This window comes from Gavialis gangeticus, unplaced genomic scaffold (assembly GCF_001723915.1).
Source record: "Gavialis gangeticus isolate Ggan-Ray unplaced genomic scaffold, GavGan_comp1, whole genome shotgun sequence".
In the NCBI taxonomy this organism is placed as follows: Eukaryota; Metazoa; Chordata; order Crocodylia; family Gavialidae; genus Gavialis; species Gavialis gangeticus.
This window is the reverse complement of record NW_017728994.1, coordinates 24,886,101-24,892,377: the sequence shown is the minus strand read 5'-3', so window position 1 is coordinate 24,892,377 and position 6,277 is coordinate 24,886,101. Positions and strand designations below refer to the sequence as shown.

General features: G+C 46.3%; 1 protein-coding gene across 2 annotated transcripts in view; it reads left to right on the top strand.

Annotated features, from left to right (window-relative positions):
- Positions 1 to 6,277, top strand: part of ADK (adenosine kinase) — a 713,431-nt gene that overhangs the window by 115,392 nt on the left and 591,762 nt on the right. The window lies entirely within an intron of this gene.

Sequence of the window (6,277 nt, the reverse complement as noted above, 5' to 3'; positions counted from 1 at the left end):
TGCAAAGGCAGCAGCAAGGCTTATTTCTTTATAGTAAATAGTTCTTTATATCAAATATTGTAAATAATAAAGTGTTGTTTCCATACCACAAGCATCATCAGGATACTATAGACTGCATGCAGTAACTCGCACATCCTGAGCCAGCAAAATTACTGATTCAGGCACAGATATCTGAACAGTTGTGCTTAAGGCGGGGTGGGCAAAATACAGTCCTCCAGGCATTTTCATCCAGCCTGTGGTGTCCACCATTGAATTGTGCCCCACCCAGCCCTTCCCCCTCCCCCCACAAGGGTGGGAGCCAGGCACCCATGTATACAGCTCTCCCCAACGTACCCTGTTGTTCCTCATTCCCCCCCTCCTGGGCGGAAGGGCCCAGCCCAGCTGCCACCAGGTTGCATGCGGGGCTGCTTCTGCTGCTGCTGCCAGCTTCCCCGCATCCTGCTGGATCCAGGCAACAGGTAGGGAAGCGGTGGGGGTGGGGCTGCAGCTGGGCGGGAGCGCAGAGCGTGGGGCTAGGGCTGGCTGCAGTGAAGAGCCTACGCCTAGGGAGGCCGTGGCAGCACAAAGCCCACCCATGTGGGGGTTGTGGGGAACACCTCCACATTCCCCCCCATAGTGCACAGCCTTAGCAGAGAGTGGCAGCAGAGCTGCACATTGCAGCGAGGAGTGCAGCTTCCTCATCGCTGCAATGGGATGGGAAGGAAGCCCCACACACTGGAGCTGGCGGCCTTCTCTGCCCCAGCTGGCTCCAGTGCCTGGGGCTTCCCTCCTGTGCCTTGCCGGTCTGGGGAGCACCGGCGATACACACAGCCGGGTAGGGACTGCGCTCTTTGCAGTGATGTGCAGCGCCAGCCAGAGACAGGCATCGGCACTCTCCTAAGTGGAGGACTTTGCACTTCTCCTTGTTGAACCTCATGAGATTCCTTTTGGTCCAATCCTTCAATTTGTCTAGGTCCTTCTGAATCCTAGCCCTATCCTCCAGCATATCTACTACTCCCCCAGCTTGGTGTCTTTCGCAACTCTATACAGACAATGACAGAAAAGTGCCAGTCACTGCTATTTTCTGTCATATACTGGACTTATACAGACAATGCGTTACTAAACAGTGAGTTAGTTATCTTGCTAAGCAGGTGTTGTATCCCAGAAAGTGCTGATCAGATAGCTCTTAGGGTGCCTGTACGCATGGCGGGAGCCTACTCCAGTGTACGGTAATTACAGAGTGTTGGAGCAGACTCAATTAATTGCTAATTAGCGTGCTCCAGCCAGCCTCTGCATCTCATGTATCACCATCCTTGTGCTTCAAAATGGCGGCAGGGGCTCTATAACTAAAGCTTGTTCAACAAGCTTTAGATAAAGTGCCCCCACTGCCAATTTGAAGTGTGTGGACATTTATACTTGAGACACTGCAGGTGTTCTTGGAGCCGTTCTGTTTAAAGCTCCGTTCCCCCACCCCCAGAGCATGGGTAAGAAATTCCTTATGGTCTGAAGGATGGTATATCACCTTAGCAGTCTTGAAGGCATGTCCAATCACTCTCTCTACACCCTTACCTTTTTATTAGCTTACCTACTGTAATGTGTAAGCATGCTTTATGATAATTAATTTTCCTATACTTATTGGCATAAAACTCTACTTTTACACTCTTAGTTATGCTTTAGTCATGTCCATGATTAACAGCATTACCTTTGTGTTTTGTTCTTTTTTTAAAATTAGAGAATAGCATAAATTTATTGGGAATTTATTAATATGTTTATTAACCAGTTTTGGAGCTAAAATTTGGTTAAAATTGGCTCCTTTAGGATCTATTATTCAACTCCTTTTTGATCCCAGATGCTTTCAGACAATTGAGGTAGAGGTTTCAGACTGTCTATATAGTTAATCACATCCTAAGTAGTGCCCTGACCACACAATCAGGGCTGGGAATATTTCCCCAGCTGGATGCCTCAGTTGCCTGATTGGCTCTTTTAGCCACTGGAGTGCATGGTGCACTCCCTCAGCTAGAATTCCCAATCATCTGACTGGGCTCCCAGCTATGAGAGTGCATTGTACGCTCCCCTAACTGGGAGCCAGGCTTGCTACTTGCTCAGGCAGGGAGTGCCTGGCATTGGATTCCCCCTGCACCAGCAATATGATGCAATGGAATCTGATGCGGGATCCCACCATTGAGCCTCCTGCTATGTACATATGGCATGGCAGGAAGTGCGATTGTGGGAATCCTGCATCAGATTCCATTGTGCCTTTATTTTAATATCTGTCAGGGGTCTTAATGTACACTTAATGAGCATAAGTGTGTGGAGGGGCATGCATTTGCTTAAGCTGAGAATGGGTAAATAGATCCTTGAATGGCTTATAAATGAAGTCTAGCAGAAGTATCGGGGGTGATATGTTGTCCTCAGGTGAGTTTGTATACTTGTATGGCCCAATTATCACGTCTGCTGGTCCCTGCCATGCAACTCAGCTCTGCAGGGAGCAGAGATCTGCACCGGGGGTCTTCTTGCCTCTGCTGCCCACCCCGTGCTGCCCCAGATCTCTGCTTCCTATGGAGCCAGGTTGTGCAGCAGGGAGCAGCACTGCCCTGCCTTGCAAACTGGCTCTGCAGGGAGCAGAGATCCACGCCAGGGGTTTCCTTGCTGCTGGTTCCCGCCCCACGCTGCTCTGGATCTCTGCTCCCTGTGGAGCCAGGTCACGTGGCAGGGACCAGCACTGTCCTGCCATGCGACCTGGCTCTGCAGGGAGTAGAGATTTGGGCTGGGGTCTCCTTGCCACTGCTGTCTGCTCCATGCAGCCCCACGCTGCCAGGGCAGCGCAGGGCAGGCAGTGGTGGTGAGGAGACACCTGGTGTGGATCTCTGCTCCCTGTGGAGCTGAGTTACATGGCAGGACAACAGCGTACAGCTGTTTTCCTTGCAAGCCTGGCTCTGAAACTCTGAAATTTTCCAAAACATTTACAAAAAGTTTCAGATGCCTTATTTCATTATGGAGATGTTTCGGAGCCTTCAGTTTCAATTTGTATTCGGTGTTTTGGGTGCCAAAACGACCTGAAACACCTCTGAAATGAAACAACTGCTGAAATTTCGCACAGCCATAGTGATCTGCATTCTGAATTTACTTCCCTCCCCTTCCCTACTCCCATATGGAGAGATACCATACTGTGCAAACATATATAAAGCCAGTTCCTTCCCTTCCAAGTCAGGGAATGAACCTTAATGCAGATAGGCATAGATTAATGTGGCCAACCTCTGGCAGAAGCTCATTAGCTTAAGTTTCTCTTTTCTTGTTTCATGGAATTCAGTACTGTTACAATAGTGCCCCAGCCTCCAAGAGCGTGTAGGGTGAAGGCATCCTTGGAGAGATGGTAAGACAATCAGACAGGTAGATAGGCAAAAGCCTATTAAATGTAGAACTGAGAAGAGCCATCAGGGGAAAACAGAAAAACCTGCAGCAAAACAGGCACTAGAAGTGTGTAGGTATATGGACTAAAGAGATAGTTGAAGAGATCACCTATCAAAAAAACAACAAAACTACGATCTACTTATTTAAAAGAAAGGAGTTGCAATGTAACAAATGCATTGATAAGTAGATCAAAGTGGTTTTACATTACTGGTCATATAAATCATATTGAAGAGGAAAACCATGTCTGATAGGTGGATTCAAGTGCCCTCTTTATATTGTAATTTTAAGATGTGATTATTCTTTTCATTTGAAATGGTAGTACTACCTTCCCCATCTGGATGCCTCTATCCTCAGAATGCAGATTCCCTGTAGACCCTTGATTAAAACCATCCTTTTTTTCAATCTGGCTTACAATTTCTAAGACAGAGCAAAGCAAATGGAGAGTGCTTTTAAATTGAGAGATCGCCACTTGATGGTGCTATTGGTTTAACATTTGACTTCTGTTCTCTGAATACGTGGACAACATAAATCCCGTTTATTCTCACTTTCTCTCCCTCCCTGAAAAAAAACATTGTAAAGACATGCTAAAAGAAAATCTAATGTATATAGAAGGAATATTAATCCTTAACCTACACCTTGGTAAACAAAGAGCAGAGAGTAACCTTTTCTCATATGACCTGCATTTGAGCTTTGCAGATTAATGTTTAATAAAAACTCAGCAGGGAGTCTGCTGTTTGATAGTACAACTATTTTTATAGGAGATGTTCTTCTTTAAAAAGGGGACACACAAGCCAATCAGCTCCGTGAAATCTGCATATTCATAAAAAGTCTAATTATCTATAAAGAGATGCTGAGTTACTGAAATTGTCACTTGGAATGCTTTTCTAACAAGGGGACTGTCTTTTAAAACGGCAGGGGTTACATAGTTAGCTACCTATTACATTAAAAAAAAAAAAGTTTTGACTGCTTTATGCAAATACAGTACATCATCCCATATAAATTAGAAGGTAAATCAGCTTTTGAAAGCCCTTCATATTTTTTGAGGGGGAAAACAAGTCCTCCATATAAATTTGCATTTCAAGAAGTAAGCAACTGCTTGAAAAGGTGCATATGCTTTTAAAGATTGCAGTTTAATGATAGGCTAGAGATTGAGAGTTAAAATGGCTTTAGAACATTTTGAAATTTATCTTCAGGTACAGTATGAACAATTGAAGATGTACTTCTGTTTTCACATACTGGAGTTAAAATGGTGTTATGATTTTTATATTTTTATGCTTTTTCTTTTGCTCCCCTTTCTTCTATATTTACTGTAACATAAGATATAGGATTTGTTTTTTAAAGATGGGGCATTGAGGGGAAAGGTGGGATTCTACAAATACTGTGCCTGGTTTCAGAGGTAAGCATCAGAGTTGCCAACCCAAGATTTTTTTTGTTGCTTTTTACTAACCTTCTACAAACTTTTTATTGACAATCAAACTTTTTTACTGACACATTTTTACTAATATATGTGCTATATGATGTAAAAGTAACCTTTCTGCCAGTTCCTGTATAGCAGTTAGGGCTTAGTTAAAATGTAAGGACTTAACACCAACCATAGTGAAAAAGTTTTGTCAGTAATAAGTTTGAACATTGTCATAAAAATGTTTTAGGGTGGCAGTTTTGCTTGACCTTGGCAATAGTTTTATACCCTGATGTCCCCACTCCAGGGATTCCCCTACTTGCTCCCACATCCTGATATCCACAACTGTGCCCTACATGGTGCAGTTCCCCCCATTCTGGCGTGGATCATTACCTGCTTGTCTGCGGCTCTGACCCATTGTCACCACTCCCTCCCTGTCCTGCCCAAGGCCATGCAGCCCTGCCTACATGTGACCTTGCAGTTTTACAGGCCGATGATGAGATGCAGCATCTGCACATGGCCTGTGTGGGGGAGTAAACTATGGAGACTCTCATGGGTGCCAACCCCTGAAAGACTTCCTGCTTGAATGCCAGGTGGCAATGCTTCAGGATCCAGCTTTATTCACAGAGCTTCATAAACAGTGCTTCAAGCAAGGTTGCTTTTTTATGGATGTCTCCTTTTTTTTATGGACTTTACAGACAGGCACTTTTAGCCTTGTTATTTGTGGACCATCCATAAATTTACGGATAGTTGGCAACCTGGGTAAGCATGGAATCAGTAATGAAGGTGCTTAAACAAATGGTTCGCAACTTTTTTTGTACCAGGACCCATTTGTAAGCTTCAATGGGCAGTCCTGATTCAGTTTAAGTAGAAAACAGTCCCTTAACCCTGCCAGTGCCCCTCACTCTCAACCTACAGCCTCCTACCCACTTCCCCCACCTGATGATGCTGCTGACTCCCAGTCTGCTGCCTCCCCTCCCACCCTCCCTTGGGCCGTGAGACTCATTGCTGCCACTCTAGGGACACCTGCGCCAGGTGCGTTGCAAGCAGCATGAAGAATAACAGAGGGGCAGGGGATGCATTTCCCTCACCTCCTCTCAGGCTGTCTGTTTTGCCTGCCCCCCACCTCCCCTCCTGCATAGAGCCACAACCTGAAGAGCGCTGCAGCAGCAGCTAGGCTGTGACAGTGGGGTAGAGCCACAGCCCAGCTGACAGTGGGAAGAGGTGAGGGGAGTAGCGCCCCCCCATCCTTTACTTCTCACACTGCTGCTGGCACAGCTGCTGTGGGGGTCCCAGCAATGGCTGCAATGAGTCGTGCTGCCCCTCTCAGCTCTACGACACTGAGTTCTACTTGCTGGCTTAGGGAGGCAACTCCTGCCCGTGTCAGTCCAGCCAGGCTGCAGACCTATACCTGCTGTTGGAGCACAAATCGGGGGGGGGGGGGGAAATGCCCCCCCCAGTCCCCTCCCAAATTTCCCCCTGGCCCCC